The following is an 18,114-nucleotide window of genomic DNA, read 5'->3' as shown; positions in this document are numbered from 1 at the left end:
TATGAGCAAATATGGACATTATAACTGAAATATACCCAAATTAATTAGAATTTAATCAAGAGCTTGTGAATCACAACTGAATTTAATCATGATATTGTGATGTATCGTGATATATCGAAATGTGACATATGGTGATACGTATTGTATTGTGAGGTGCCTGGTGATACCCAGCCCTAATAAAGAGACTGAATATATAAGGAATGATGGATTGATGGGCATCAATTTGAGATGTATAATTATCAATATGAATACTGGTGTCTGTACAAATAACAATAATCAACAGTTTATTAATTTGGAGTGTTTTGTATGGAGTGTGAACATTGTACAGTAGGCAGAACCTGCAATTTGAAAATATTGAAATTAGTTACTGTATGGGATTCAGATGGGAAAAAATTTATTTGTATTTTACATATTATTTATTTATTTACTTAATTTTATTGTATGTACTCTTACCCTGCAATTCGTTCACCCACTGCCTATGTATATAGCCTATAGACAGAGATGTGTTGCCATGTGCAGTGTTCAATGATATGCTTAGAATATGAAAACATGAGAGGCAGTGAAAATGCATGTTAGATACAGTGTACACAAGACCTCTCTCTCCGTCAGAAGATATCCATATATCAGAGTTCTGTCTGATATCCAAAACCAGTCAACATCAACAGCTTGTTATGTTAACTTACTCTCCTACCAGCCCAAGAATCAGCAGGGGAATACAGAAGAAGGCAGGAGACGAAGTGATGGTAAAAATGAGAAGAGTTTATTGAATAATCTTAATTGCATCTTTCTCAATGCTCAGTCTGACCAGCACTAATTCAACAAGTGTTACTATACCTTGCAAAGTCAATGGACAATTACTTCTTCACAACATCGTTCCATGACATTGAAGACCTTGAAATTGAAACACTTTATCTCTAACCTGTGAGACAATATAGCACACTACATAAAATTAAACAATTTGACAAATAACAATATGAAAAATGTGTAAAAAATGATTATATATAAATTATATATGTGTGAATAATAAATATGAAAAAATAGAAAGACATGAATTAAGACTTGGTTTGTATGTAGGTATGCATGTATGTACAGTATGTTTGCTCTCTTTAAGTAACACACTCACACACTCTCAAGCACAAACACAAACTCACAATTACACACACACACACACACACACGTTGCCTTTGAAAAATGAAAACAGAACTTTAGATCCTTGTCATGGAATATGGTATGTAAGTTTCTTTCAAAATTATCAGAGAAAGTCATGGTAACTTGGTAAATGTTTTTATAGCTATCAGTTCATCACTCAGAATGACTTAGAATAGCCTACAACACCTTTCTCTGAATGCTTATTGAGGGAAGTACAGCAGGATGCAGGAAAAATGGTTGAGTATTGTTTTATGTATAAAATATCTATATCTAGTGCCTGTATTGTCCATTTGTAGTCTTTAAACAACAGCTTGGACCCTTACCTAGTAAAGAACAAACTAATTTCAAGACATTGACGTCACGTCAGGTCGTCACGTGGGTCATCCGCCATGTAAGACGACGCTCAAAGCACAAGGCTGTGTCTTGTTTGGAAGGACGCGTCCTCCGTAGGTCGCATTTGTCGGCCGCATATGTCATCGAGGCTGTCTCATTAAATTTTTATATTTTATTTTATATTTTTTATTGGGAATGCAAAAAAGATTAACAATTGTATAAATGTAAGTGCATATACATAAAAGGCATTGACAATAGATAAATATATATATATATATATATATATATATATATATATATATATATATATATATATATATATATATAAATATAAGCCTCGATGACGTATGCGGCCGACAAATGGAGGACGCAGCCTAAGACGTTCGGTCGGTTGATCGAACACTTGATTTTGTCAATGGGTGACCCTCCGCATTTGAAAAGCACTAACTTCTGTCTCCATATCTCCATCTCTTATCTCTTCCAATTCATCACAAAACCAGATTTTCATAGAAACTGCTGCAGAAGATTAAGGGCTGTGTCTGTAGTTTTGATGTTGGATTTCAATAATAAATAATATATAAATGCATAAACAGTCTTATAAACATTTTAAGATCACCTATCATAACTATTTCATATGAGGTCTATAAATGATGTAGTCCAAAAAGATACAGCTATATTACAGTTTGCCAGATGAATTCATTTATTCATATTTAGATAGATGTCTGCTTCTGGGCAGTACTGTCATTTGGAAAGCAATGACACTGTACCTTTTAAGTGAAGCTGTGCATCCTTAAAGGTGCTGTAAGCGATGTTTTCATGGAAAAGTATGCAAAATAAATAAATAAATAAATAAATAAATAAATATAAAAAATCCAAAAGATATTAATGAAAAAAGTGTCCTGAGATATCTCACCGGTATCTGCGACAGCTGTAGACTTTGTAAACAGCAAACAAAAAATGTGTTTGTGGACTGCAGACATTGATGCTTTTCACCTGTCAATCATTTTGCTCGTTCTTATTTGAAAGATCATTGAGGCTATGATTCATAATGTTTGTCAGTTGAGGGCGCTATTGGGCCACTGTTGAATTTGACAGCTGCAGGAACAAACAATGCTGCTCTTTTGCTCGGTTTTGGTCTCAAAATTATCTTTGGAGGGCGGGGTTTTGGAATGAGGGGGCGTGGATAATTCAACGGCTCAGTCACGTGAAAGCTTCAGAACGCTAAAATGGCTTACAGCAACTGCAATGTGGATACAAATATACACAATTTAGGACCCAGCAGATGAAATGGTACTAAAGGTTTGCATGATTTTTTCTAGATGCCTGTGTTATTAAAACACAGCATACAGTTAATTTTTTTGCATCCTAAACTGTGCACACATATGCAATTAAACAATTCAAACAGATGAACTCTGTTTAAATCATAAAATTAAACATCTTTGCACATTAAGGTCGCTAGGTGGCTCTCTAATACAACGATTTGAACAAAGCGGTTGAATGCACTTTTCTTGAACTTAAATGTACTTGTAATCAGCTGTAACTTGGAGAGAAGAGGTGAACAAATAATGATTGTATGTACAAGAAAGGTGATCTGGTGGGGAGAAATGACAGTATGGTCTATTTGCCTGTTTTGTGGCACAATTTGCAGAGGAGTTGAAAATAATTGCAGTAACCATTACAGATGCATTTGCAAAACAATAAGAGATCAAATAAGCTATTAAGTGAGACCCTAACATGCAGAGAGCTGACAATTTTGTGCACAGACTTGATAAAAAAAAATGTTTTTCAAAACCAAGTGCATTGCATGTAAAACTCCTTAAACTCCCCAGCATGCCAAATGTGATGTAATCCATGTCTGTGCCAAGATTCAGAGCAGATCCAGACAGAGGAGGGAGAGGGGGTTTAGAAGACATTGAAATGCAGTGACTGTTTTACTTTCAATGTAAATTGTACAATTTCAGACAGAGTCTTTTTGGATTGCCAAAGTATGCAAACTGATTATCATCAGAGCATGCATTGACTTTAAGCTACAATCTCAGGGGGATAGTTCAACCAAAAATAAAAATTCTGTCATCATTTGCTCACCCTAATTTTGTTTCAAACCCGTATGACTTTCTTTCTTTAATGGGACACAAAAGGAGATGTTAGGTACAATATCTCTGTTAGCCTCAGTCACCATTCACTTTCATTGCATAAAAGTTGGAAACAATGTATGTGTGAGTAATGGTGGCAGCATGTTTGTTTTTGGGTGGATAAATAAATAAATAAAAACACAACTTTGTAAAACAATTTTTAGCCTGTTGATGTGCATGCCCCCCCTCCCAGAACTGATGTCACTTTGCTTAAATTAGTTCACATATACTATATAGTCTAGTCAAAAAAAGAGTTAATAATGTTGACATATTATAAAGATGTATAATTTGTTTATACATTATGAACAAATTTGAACAGCACGCTATATAGTAAATGTGAACTCATTTAAGCAAAGTAAAGCAAACCCATGGGTGGGCATCAACATCTATTTCATCACTTCCTCTAGGAGTGTTGCCATGTCAGACTGCAAATTCCATAATTAATGGAAGTTTTAATCCCGTCATTAAATTTGCCATTGTTCTACCACTGTTTAACAGTGGCATTTGCAATGATGAGGCCATAACCACCACAGGTAAGACCGTGGGTGGCTCCACAATACTGTGATTAGGCTAATGAAGATAGTCTTATTAAAATAAATAAATAATTACACTATAGTATTTGTTACAAAATAACGAATAGCCTAAGCACATTTAAAAACCTATAACTTCAACTTTCACAGTTGTAATAAAAATAAAGTCTAATAGATTTGCCCTAATAGATTTAATATGAATCTATACAAATTAAAAAATACTGTAAAATAAATCACACCATAAACAAATGTGTAAATATTGTAGTTCCTTTATTTTTGGATGAATATGTGCAATAAGTACATTTAAACTATTTTACAAATGTTTTAATAAACAGCATGTAGAAGGTGGCTCAGCAGTTAAGGCTCTGGGTTACTGATCAGAAGGTTGGGGGTTCAAAGCCCCAGCACTGCCAAGATGCCACTGTTGGGCCCTTGAGCAAGGCCCTTGACCCTATCTGCTCCAGGGGCACCATATCATGGCTGACCCTGTGCTCTGACCCCAGCTTAGCTGTGATATGTGAAAAAAAAAAATGTCACTGTATATGTGTGTATTATAAAATTATAAATTATTAAAAACATTAAACACCCATTGTATTATTAGAAGGATAGTTCACCCAAAAATGAAAAAATCTCTCATTTACTCACCCTCATCCCAGATGTGTATGCCTTTATTCTGCTTCTAAAATTATTTGTTTTTTGGACCTAAAGAGCTTAGATATTCTTCTAAAAATTGTCATTTGTGTTCTGCAGAAGAAAGTAAGTTCTGGGATGGCATGATAGTGAGTAAATGATGAGAGTATTTTCATTTTTGGGTAAACTGTCTCTTTAAATGTTACTTATAATTTGTCAATTACTAGAAAACTCTTTATGTAAGGAATGATTACAATGTATAAAATGAAAATAAGACTTCAAAATTATCTATGTGCAGGCCTTTTTTACTGAGTGTAGGATGTAGGGGAATAAGGCCTTGACATCTCAGCCTGCTGGAGGTACTCCACAATATTTGTTCCAAGCTACAAAAAGACAATAAGAAAGAAAAGCAAAAAGGTTAAAGAAATATATCAACCCATAATGTTAGCACTCTAACAGTCATCAGAATACTGGAAGCATGGTTAATAAATGTAAATGTTTCTGTGCCATAACAGGTTGAAATTTGCACCAGTTTGTGATTTTTCACACAAGTGTTTGCCACACTGGTGATTGTTTTAAAGTACAAAGAAAAACTCAGACTTTGATTTTATATTTGATGGTTTTTTCTACTCTAAACTCAAATATGCTTTCAATGTTTAACATGCACACCAATGCTTTTCATGTGTTGGACAAAGCTCCGCATGATGCTTGCGTTGAGCGGTGTGTTGAAGCCCAGAAGTCCGTGACGCCTTCGTATCAGCAACTCACCACTCGTGTCCAGTGTAGACAGGGTGATAAAGGGTATTAACTAAATTAATCACGTTGGCAGCCATGGGGGACGTGGGTGACACGTCCACAGCACTCTTTAAAAAATGTAATTCGGTCCCCCACACTTTTCCAAGCTAAACCCATACCTAGTCCAAATGGTGGATTTGTATACAGTATTCTTTGCGTTTTGTTACTTTGGGCTGATTGAGCAACAATCCAGCCAATCACAGGTGAGTTTCATGAGCCGAAACAACCCTTACGTAATAAGTCGTCAGTCAGACTGTCTAATCAACACGGCTCTGTTCATTTCTACAAAGTTGCTTTCAACAATGCTCATTAATCCAGGTTTTTTATTGGCACTGGTGTTGATCTAAATTAATAATCTAGAGATGAGGAACACACAAACGAGAGTTATTTAATGGCGTATCATTCTTGATTCAGCATTACGTGAAATGCACTGCAGAAAAAACAAAACAAGGACAATCCTTCTTTTAAGCACACATTGTAAGTGGAGTTTATATCAGTGCATGAGTCTTCATTAAGTTATGCTTTTTACATTATGTTTGTGAGGTAATAGTTGATCGGGTTGTTTTGCCAATTTAAGCAGATTACTAGATCTGTGTTAAATATGTAAAGCTGTTTTTAATATCAGCTCCTATTTTTTACCTCTATGTTGGCGTGCAGTCGACAAACTGTAAGAAAAAAGATAGATCTGCTGTTTTCTTAGAACACATGCATTTTACTGAAGTCAATAGATATGTAGACACACTTTTTTAGACATGAAAACGTATGGACGTTATTGAAACTCATGATAATATAAGACTATTATTGTTGTCTTTTGATAACAGTCATGCTCAGCAGCTCACAAACTGTAGGGAAATGATAGATTTGCTTTGTTCTTGTCATGCATAAAACCTCTACTAAAGTCTCTGTGTAGGTATTTAGATATACACATTTTAAAGGATTAAAATTTTCTTTTGATCATTGATTCAGTGACTAACTCATTTCACACAAGACATCAGAAATGGTCACTAAATGAATCATTAAATCATCTGAACGAATTTTGGTGAACGTAGTCAAAACACTTGGATCAATTTAAATCCTACAATGCACAAGCACAGAGTAAAAAATGTATTGTGCACATGCACAACTGGCATTATTGTCATTGATTAAATTATTTATCCAAGGACCAGCTTGTGCTCAGTCTTTTATTGTCATGTGTGAAACAGAAGCAAGTGCTCCAAAAGATGCCCTTTATTTTTGCAGCTAATTTTGCTACATTTTGCATTTAATTTGCAATACCTGAATCTTTAAAATACTACAAATACTACAAGTATATATGACTTATATATTAATATAATACTTATATCATACTTGTCTATTAATGAGCTGTCCAGTTCTGATTATGGAAAGGTATCTTTGCATTTTCTGGTGTACAGTAATGATATTTTAGATAAAAACACTGACTCAAACCTTATTTCACCGAATAAATCCTCCAATATGTCCGCGCTGAGAACCGCTAACTACTGAAGACGATCCAAAAAGCCTGCATCAGGTAACTCATCAGCTGGGTTGTTCTGATGCCACCGGTGGGTTGTCACATCAGGATGGGGAGAGGGTGTATAGTTTCAGCTGTCAGTGAAAATGACCAAGCCACTAACCCAGCAGCTGGGTTACACAAAACTATCAAACAGAGAAAATAACCCAATAAAATGACCCAACAGGCCCAACCCAGCGTTTGGGTTGAAAAAATAACCCAGCATTTTTTTACAGTGCTTTTTTAATATTTTGTGTATGTACTTATGCTTCAGACAGACATTTGAGCGTCTCACTGTAGTTGCATCTCTAGTGTAAAAATGCAGTGGATTTAGAATGGCATGTCATATTACATATATATATATATATATATATATATATATATATATATATATATACTGTATTATCTGAACATTCTGCCAAACATCATCTGTGTTCCATGGAAGAAAGAAAGTCATACAGATGATGCCAAAATGTTCATTTTTGCATGAAAGATCTCTTTAAACGTTAAGACAAATTAACAGAGATCTCGCCTTCAAACTTACAGAGACATCTAATATTTGTGCAAATGTGATCTCACCAACATGAATGCAAAAGTTTCAAAAACAAAATGCTTGGGGAAAAAAATAAAAACAATAGGAACATTGTGTTGCAACACAAACAACATCTGCATAAAGTCAGGCCAAATTCCAATCCCAAGAGTTCACATACTGCAGCACCCTCAAACAGCAAATGGCAATACCACAACCCTGAGAAGAACATGTTTAACCCATTCAGTCTCTTCACAATTGATAGTAAACCATAAATCCATTATTAACTTTTATTTATTTTTTTAATACTTTAATACTTTATCTTATATACTGTATATGCTGTGTTTATTCTGGTTTTGATAGCACTTCTCTCGTTTTCTGGCAGATTGAACTTGGATCACCAAAGTTGTTCTACAACAATGTTGGCATGGGTTTAAGATTTGTGTGCATCCTGTTGTTTCCATAAACAACAGCAGCGTGTAGGTGTCTGACAGTGTACAAGTGTTTTATTTTTACACATGTAAGCTATATATCAAGTCTGCACATTCAGGCTTGACAGGTCTGCACTTTATGAGCATGGCAATAGAAAGAACCCCTGAATAAACACCTAACCAGACGTGTTTTCATGGGAGGATGGCTGAGAGAAATATTAGAGGATCTGAATAAATACTCTTTGTTCTGCAGTGACACAAATCTGTCTCCTCTTTCACTATCCCTGTTTGTTGTGGGTTTTTATAATTACAGAGTGTGAATAGTAACTATTCTAAAATCTCTGTCATTAAAAAGGGATAGTTCACCCAAAAATGAAAATTCTGTTATCATTTACTCACCCTCACATTGTTCCAAAGCTGTATGACTTTTTTTTTCTTTAGAAAACAAAAGGAGACGTTATGCAGAATGCTACCATTTAATTTGAATTAATGTTACCTTTTTTTCTCCACACAATGTAACTGATTGAGATGAACATTCTACCTTACATCTCCTTGTGTGTTCCACATAGGAAAGACAGTCATACAGGTTTGGAATAACATGAGGGTGAGTAAATGATGATGAAATCTCTTTAAGGCTGGAAAGGAAAAAAATTGGACAAGTCTTGCAAAGGACTCCTGTGTGATTTTGATGGAAGTTAGTGAACAGAAGGAATTTAAAGATGCATTATCACTGTAATTATAATGATGGCTTCAAGCAATGGTCCTGTTTAATATTACTCTGAAATAAATTGAAATTGGTGTGAACATTATTGCTATGCTAAACTACTTTATGGTCAGTACATATTAAAATATATTTTTAGTTCATTTTCAGATCTGTATGATTGCATTTAAACAACACTCATGCCAACAGCAAGCTCTCACTTCTTCCAAAAAACAGTGCAGTTAGGTGGGCAATGCGTAGCCGATGTGGAAAACAGGGCACTGAGGTCAAACATCTCCTATTTATCATGGCTCTAGCATTTTCCTTTTATGCTCCAAAGCCCCAACTTCCTTTACAACAACCCCCCAGACTATGGAGACTGCTTTACATCTGCATTTCTCATTATGTCTGTGTTTCAAACTAAGGTTGGCTTCAATATCCAATGGTGTTTGCTATCAGAGGAGAATAAATATAGTTTTCCCAGGATTAGGAATGAAGGCTTACACTGTAGATCCATAAACACATGCAGAGAAATACATAACTTCTTGATGTGCCAAGTACTGCTTGGGAGACCACATCTCAATTCTTGGTTGTTGAAAAAGTATGTAAATCAAGAAAAAGTTATGTAAATGCATTTTTTTTGTGTGTGTTCAGTGAACAATGGTTTGACATTTCATTCTTCCAGGAACTTCATGCTGAATTGAGGGTACATAACTCAAAAAGCAGGCAAGTAGCAACACACTTGTAATATGCTACCTCACTCGCTACCTTACTAGCAAAGCAAACAGTTTTAACACGCTTGAACAATGACCGAGCAGGGACACAAAATAATGCTGTGCTTGGCTGTCATTACTCAACTAAAAGCTATTTGAAATAAAACTCGCTTGGGGCTATCTTTTATTCTTGTCTTGCAATTAATCAGTCACATAAAGAAATGAATATTGACTATGTTTTTGCAGAGACACGCATAATGTAAGCATCAATTGCAAGAGCTGTAATCAAAGAGTGTCAAGTTGTCAGGTTAACAATATTGTGACATCAGGGCACTTGACATTGGATATTTTGCAAAGGAAAATTAAAAAAACAATTTGTATTTAAAGCTGTCATCTTTGTTTTCCCAAAAGAAAACTGGCAAATGCTGGTGTTCTACCATGGATTTCTAAATAAGGCTATCACTGTCTATTTTTGCTTTTTAACTTAGGGATCAATCACACCCCTACACCAATGGGACAGGCAGGGAGACGATCTGCAGTAAACCATACATTCCTGCAATGGAAGTGTGGTGGGAGTTGATGGTGGGGGAAGGGTAAGGGGCATGGCTGTTGTTGGAGGTGGATAGTCTTTTCCATTAAACATGACATCAGCAGCATGACTGTTGTACAACATTAAAAACAAATGCTGTTCCAGAGGATGTGTTACAGAAAGTGAAGTTTGAAGTTAAGATCTGACAAGTTCTACATTTGTAGGCGAAATCAGTGTGGTGACTAAAAAGATTCTAAAGTTAGGATGTTTTTGCTGTAAGGTCCTAATCTTTTAAGACTTACTGACCATGTTGTCTGTGGAGATGTGACCCTGACATCTGAATCTCACAGTGAAGACTGTTCACTTAAAGACTATATGCCCAGGAATTTCTCAAAAAATATAAGTTAGAAAATGTGTTGTGTGCCAATGTACATTGGGACAAAAAAAATAAATAAAATAAAATAAAATAAAATAAAAAAAATAACATTCCCTTATGACATACACTGGCTTTTCAGTAATGACCAGTAACATATAAGCTTAGCTGTGGTATTCCACCAGAATTCCAGTTCTGTCTAATTATTTAATCAATGTAAAATTCCTTGTTCTGTCAAGTCAAATTCCTCACAAGAGCAATCTTATCTGGCCAATAACAACTCTTGTATTTATCTTAACAAATATTTCCTGATTAATGAGAACTGGATTGCATTGGAGAGCATTGGATTGGTGACATTTTAGGTTGGTCCACATGGAGAGAGCCATACATTTCCTTTGCTCAGATGAGCAAACCAGCAAACCCAGGTTCAGAAAATGTGGTTTATGTTCTGAGACTGACCTGTAAGTCATAACTCTTGTGTGTGTGTGTCTAAGTGTGTGATGCACTATTTTGTCTACCTTGGGAAGCACACATTCTTCCAAAACCATGTGTGTGGACCTCTATACAGGAAAAAAAAAAAAAAAAGAAAGAAGACAAAATCATTATATTTTGTTCATTGGTAGATTCCTGCCCCCCAGAGAGAGCATTTCTATGGATTCAGCATAGATGTGTCACCTCTGCCCTCACCTCTCCCTGTTTTACGAAGCTCTGGAAAATCATGCTCTCCATGGCACTCCCCATCTGGAGCCTCCAGGCCAAACTGTCTGGAAAGTAAACATATATCTAAGCCCCAAATTAAAGCAGAAGACCACCATCCTCCCCCCAAGATATCTCAGCAGTGAGTCAATTATTTAGCCATCTTGTGTTTGCTAACATTTTCCAGTAGTCGCGAATCATTTCCCCTGACCAAGAAAAAACTATTTCATTTGTGGTTTGTAAGTAAGGAGCACTAAACCCAAAAGCATCCTTCCCCCTTTTCGTTTGCTAAGCACTTAATAGAGTTTACAACATTATAAGTAGGGCCATCTTATGTTTTTCCTAGTTTATTCTAAAGCCCTCTCACCTTTAAGCAATAAATATGCCGGCCCGGTTAGCATTGCATGTAGCTAGGGTTGACAACCATCCCATTTAATAAGGAATTGTCCCGTATTTTAGCGAACAAAATTGCGCTCCGTATTGAATCCATATGGGATGCTGTTTGTCCCATATTTTGCCATTACACACCCAAACTGCTGAGAACATTTCACACATCGAGAGAAATAGACTTGAAATACAGACATCTTTAGCATGAGTTGTGTGAGATATCAGCTGTTGCTTTATGTGGACACTACATTTGACAGAAGCAGCTTGGGGAAAGATCAAGTGAAATCAATGACAATCTGCACTTGTCTTTTGTTGTTTTTTCCAATAAAATACTTTGTCACAAATATAGCAATTGAGTGCATAATAATTGTTTCCCACCATTGTGATTTCAAAATACCACACAACTATCTATTCATGGCATTACATTTGACTGCATATGTCAGTGCTCGTTCTGGAAGAGAGAGAGAGACTCTGCACTTTTAATACAAAAGTAAAGTACATGTGTAGTTAAAACGCTTCATGTGATTTTCTTACATTTCTCTTGTGATAAACACTATACTGCCAAAATGCGACACTGAGATCTAAGGAGAAATAGCCTACACTATTTCATGTTAAGCGTTTTCTCTACCATAAAAAACCATTATAATACATGATTGCTTAAGACATTACTAAAAAGTGTGCTAAGACAGTGACCGTGAAATGGCAAATTTGTTTAAGTGATATTATTTTAGCATATAGAATTATTCATATACTGTTTACACACTGATGATCCCAATATTAAATGGAAAGCAAGTTTTGTTGAGTGTTCAAAATGGAAAAGGCTGAGAAGAAAATGCGTAATGGAAAAATATGGTCTCCATTGTTCGAAGCTTCATTGGAATAAGGTAATGTTTATTAGAAGATTCCAGGTTCTCCCTGGCCGTTGTTTTATTTGCAGAATATTTTTCAGGTTGAAATCTGGCAACCCTACATGTTAAACTCAAACAAACATAGGGGTGACTACAAATACCAGACACTGAATATCTCAAATTTTCCTGCTGCACCTAAATGTATTTAGTCTCACAGTAAACAAGAACTTGTGTCCTATTTACTTTGAACATTGTTGGCAACTTTTTCTAGAGAGAGCAAGAGAGAGATCTTTTAAAGATCCATGTGTTTTGCCAGTGTGGTAGTCTGTTCTAGGGGTATTAATCATCATTAAACTATAACTGAAGGACAAAAGCAAATGGAAGGAATACCCCAGCAAGATGGCCAAGAAAGATAGGGCTAAATCTTAGGGTTATGCAGACATAACATGCTTAAAAACATGGGCAGCTCTAGGGCTGGGCTACCGGGGCTTAAGCCACGAATGTTTTCCATAAAGCCCAGAATGTTTTGATCACCAGTGCTTGGGTATCAAGTTGATATGAAAACATATTACATTTTATTATTTTAACATTACTTTTTAAAGTTAGGGTAATATACTGTATATAAATGAATGATTCCTGTCTTTCTATGGTATTGACAACACCAAATACAAACTCAGTTCAGTACCCATGAGCTGTCTTGTCAGCAGCTGCTTTACAACTCTCATGTAGCCTTTGTGTGCGTATGCAAGAAGAGTTTGAGGCATGCGATTGCAGCTGTGTCTTGGAAACTGTGTTGAGTTGGTCCATCCAGATGCAGTAAGCACCAAATATTTAGATTTCTAACCCAGAAAACAAAGAGTAATATATAAAGATGTACTCGAGGAATTTGCTAACTTTAAAGTCAAGAGCCAGGACATTTGCGTGTTTAGCAAAACTATTTATTAAGACACAATGCAATATGTATGCACAATGCATCTCTAGTACCTATTTAGCCTGTTTACAACCTGCTTTCTTGTAAATTAACTTAAGCACCCAATGAATCAATGAAAACTGTATACAGCTGTAGACAATGTGTGTCAAACTACGTAAAGCCGAAAGGGACAAAATAGTGGGGGGTTTTATCGCATTTGAAAGTATTGATGTTAAAAATATGCAATTTCTGATCTTCGAGCATATCTGAGAAAAAAGTTAGTGAGACTTTTTTAGTTTACTATATAAATGACACATCATAGATGTATTCAGGTTTTTATTATAAAGTGTATTATATTCTGATATTTCATCAAAGGATGGCCGCATATCCACAGATGTCTGGGTTAAGCCCCGAATGTCCACTGACCCTAGTACCGCCCCTGCTTAAAAAATATATATATATTAGTGAAGCTCAAATCAAGTAAAATAAAATTATATACGATATTCCAGAATACATTAATGAGAAAAAAAATAAGCAATGATAAAAAAAAAAAAACATGTAAAATCATATATTACCAACACTTGCGGCAGAAAAAACATTGAGTCATGATGAAATACATCTGGTGCAAATACGTAGGCCTTCAGTTTAGTTGAGAGAAGATTCGAGAATTTGTGGGAAGATTAGAGAATACTCGAATCAACACTGAACCTTTAAGCAGCTTTATAGCTTTGATGATAATTGTGTATACAATTTCTAGAAGATTATAATTAAGATAATTTCTAGAGATTCTATAAGAGTCAGAGCTTAGATAAACAGTTGTTGGTGTTTCTGGAGATGCTGAAACAAACCTCTGGTTCAAAGAGGAAAATTTCAATAATACTCAACATGAAACTGAGGAATATTGTTGAGGGCATAAACTATCCTATGAATGTGGAAACTTTCTCACACGCCTTGCAGAATGTTCACACATGGACAAAATAGACAACCATATCTAATAGAAGCTTCCCTACCCACATGTGGAGGCAACATGATTCGGGAAACAAACCCTGGGGAACTGATGAATCACAAATCATAGGATCAAAGTTATCAGTCAATAATGAGACCTAGGTCAAAATATACTATAGTCCAATTTTCTAATGTTGATCTTTATAATTTATTCAATGTTAAAATACTATTCCAGCTTACTATGCAGAGGCAACTATAAATAATCCTGTATTCGACCAATTGCAGATGGGGAGAGTGTGGAAAGCCGGTTTGAAAACGGTCATTATTTTTGGCAATTCTGTTTTGTCGCAAGAGGCATAGAAATTACACACTTAAACTATAAATTTTTAGGAAACAACTGTAACTTCAACTTGGATATTCAAATTTTTATGTTTCCTTTGTTTGTTTATGCTTCCTTTAAGATGACTTTAGCAGGAAAACATGATCCAAGGTTTGTTCTTAGAGGGATCATCACAGCTTTGTCTGGGGATCTCCACCATGTGCAGAAATAGTTAGTGTCAGCAAGCAGGCATAGTATGTGGGAGGTTTCAAGGAGGAAGAAGCCTTTTTGCTGTTACATTACTACAGGTAGTGTAACGAGTCAGGAGAGAATGGAGGATCTAAATGCAGTGTCTTTAATAAAAAGAAAGAAAACCAGATAACTCAGAACATAATGAAACAAAACATGGGGAACAAAACGTACAGAGTAAGGCATAATACATGCAAAGACTGACAGAGGAAACAAGGAAAAACAAGGGCTTACATACACGGGGCAAACAAGGGAGCACCTGTGGAAACAATCAGGGGAAAACCAATATAAAAAAATGAAACTACAAAGAGACTACAAAAACTAACAGGAACTAAACAAGAATTACTCAATACAAAAGACAGGGAATGTGACAGAGCCCTCCTTTTAAGGAGCGGATTCCAGATGCTCCAAAAAAAAAAAATAAAAATAAAAATAAAAAATAGTGTCCATGGGGTGTGGGGGAAAACAGGTAGTTCAAAGGGGCACAAGGGGAGCAGAGGAACAAGGCAAAGTCAGGGAGGCTTGAAACCAAGGTGGAGCCGGAGGGATGGAGAGCCAGGGCGACGCTGCAGGCTTGGAGGACCAAGTAGACCAGAGCAGATCAGGCGGGTGGCCAGGAGACCAGAGCAGATCAGGCGGACGGCCAGGAGACCAAGGCGACCAGAGCAAATCAGGTGGGTGACCAGGAGATCCAGAAGACCACCTCCGGGTAGGGACTGGATCAGGAGGCCTGGCAGGCAGCCGCAGGGCCGAGACAGGGTCAGGAGGCCTGGGAGAATGCCACAGGACAGGGACTGGGTTAGGCGGCGGAGCCGCTGGGGGAATAGTCTCTGGAGAAGCGGGCCGAGCTGCTTGGGGAATAGTCTCTGGAGAAGCGGGCCGAGCCGCTGGAGGAATAGTCTCGGGAACGACTACACAAGAATTTCAACATAAGTCAATACAAAAAACAGGGAATATGTGACAGGTAGTTACTGAAATCTGTCAATACTAAAATTAAATTTTTAGGACTAACATAAAGCTTTGGTCACGAGGATATGTTTCATGTTACAAAGAAAGGAACAAAAATCGCAAATCCGACTGCATAGAAAATAAAAGCACCTCACCACTGTCACACAATTTGTGCTCTCATGTTGAGTTAAGAGGTGAAGTTTAATACCTAAGGTTAGTGGTTTATTGAAATCCTCAAGTATGCAGAAGTAGGGGCCTGGGTAGCTCAGTGGTAAAATACGCTGGCTACCACCCCTGGAGTTCGCTAGTTCGCTAGTATGAATCCCAGGGCATGCTGAGTGACTCCAGCCAGGTCTCGTAAGTAACCAAATTGGCCCGGTTGCTAGGGATGGTAGAGTCACATGGGGTAACCTCCTCGTGGTCGCTATAATGTGGTTTGTTCTCGGTGGGGCGCTTGGTGAAGTGAGCATGGTTGCTGCGGTGGATGGCATGAAGTCTCCACATGCGCTATGTCTCCGTGGCAACGCGCTCAACAAGCCATGTGATAAGATGCGCAGGTTGACTGTCTCAGATGCGGAGGCAACTGGGATTCATCCTCCGCCACCCAGACTGAGGTAAATCACTATGTGACCACGAGGACTTAGAGTGCATTGGAAATTGGGCATTCCAAATTGGGAGAAAAAGGGGAAAAATCCCCCCCCCCCAAAAAAGAAAAAGTATGCAGAAGTAATAAAGATCCTTGTTTTACAATGCTTTTCTTCAAAAGTAAATACCTGTTCAATAAATTATAAATACAGTATTATCTTTCCCTAACCTATCTTTAATCATTTATTTCTCTTTAGTGTACATACATACAAACATAAGATTTTTGCTTGAAAGGACAGTATAAAAAATTACAAAGCAAAATGCACATCAAATGTATGTCCAAAAAGCAGATTTGGGGATTTTGGGTGGTGGGGCTGCCATTCAAGAGGACAACTTCATTTTATATTGAAGCACTGGCTGGAAAAATATGTTTATAGCTGTGTTTGGCAGCTGTTTCCTTTGAGATCTAAACCTAATTAATTAATTCCATTCTCTGTGAGCATATGCTGAGGAACACAAGCAAGCTTGATCAAAGTTAATCAAACAGCACTGCCAGCATGTCTTGGCAAGAAGGTACTGTTTTATTTCAGAATCAGAAGAATCAGAATCACAATCAGAATCAGAATGAGCTTTATTGCCAAGTATGCTTACACATACAAGGAATTTGTCATGGTGACAGGAGCTTCCAGTGTACAACCATACTAAAACAATATAAAAACAGCAGCAAGATATAGATCATAATAATAAAAAATACCAATAATCCTCTCAGCAGTCCGAACTGTCCTTTGTAGTCTTCTGATGTCTGATTTCGTAGCTGAACCAAACCAGACAGTTATTGAAGTGCAGAGGACAGACTCAGTGACTGCTGAGTAAAACTGTATCAGCAGCACCTGTGGCAGGTTGAATTTCCTCAGCTGGCGAAGGAAGTACAACCTCTGCTGGGCCTTTTTCACAATGGAGTCAATGTGGGTCTCCCATTTCAGGTCCTGTGAGATGGTAGTGCCCAGGAACCTGAATGACTCCACTGGTTACTTTGGGATGGGGATGATAGTGGAACAGTTGGAGGAGCATGGGACTTCACACTTCTCCAGTGATCTATTGGAGATCTGTGTGAAAATGGGGGCCAGCTGGTTAGCACAGGATCTAAGACATGCAGGTGAAACGCCATCTGGGCCCTGTGCTTTCCTTATCCTTTGCTGTCGAAAGACGCGGCTCACATCATCTTCACAGATCTTAAGTGCAGGTTGAGTAGCAGGAGGGGGGAGGAGGGGGGTTACAGGAGGTGTTGGTGTTTGTGTGAAGTGAAGGTCAGATTGGGTGTGGGGTGTGAGATTGGGCCTTTCAAATCTACAGTAGAACACATTCAGGTCGTCAGCCAGTTGTTGGTCCACCACAGGGTTGGGGGCAGGAGTCCTGTAATTCGTAAGTTGTTTCATGCCACTCCACACTGATGCAGGGTCGTTAGCTGAAAACTTGTTTTTCAGCTTCTCAGAATATCTTATTTTAGCCACTCTGATACCCTTATTCAGTGTGTTCCTGGCCTGATTGTACAAGACTTTATCCCCAACTCTGTAAGCATCCTCTTTGGTCTGATGAAGCTGCCTGAGTTCTGCTGTAAACCATGGTTTGTCATTGTTAAATGTTAAATAAGTCCTAGTAGGAATGCACATATCCTCACAAAAACTAATATATGATGTAACAGTATCTGTGAGCTCGTCCAGATTGGTGTCTGCAGCCTCAAAAACACTCCAATCAGTGCAGTCAAAGCAGGCTTGTAGTTCCAGCTCTGCTTCATTGGTCCACATCTTTACAGTACTTAATACAGGCTTAGCAGATTTTAATTTCTGTCTGTAGGTTGGAAGAAGATGAACCA

Source organism: Myxocyprinus asiaticus, chromosome 11 (genome assembly GCF_019703515.2).
Source record: "Myxocyprinus asiaticus isolate MX2 ecotype Aquarium Trade chromosome 11, UBuf_Myxa_2, whole genome shotgun sequence".
In the NCBI taxonomy this organism is placed as follows: domain Eukaryota; kingdom Metazoa; phylum Chordata; class Actinopteri; order Cypriniformes; family Catostomidae; genus Myxocyprinus; species Myxocyprinus asiaticus.
Note: the sequence above shows the minus strand (reverse complement) of the source record.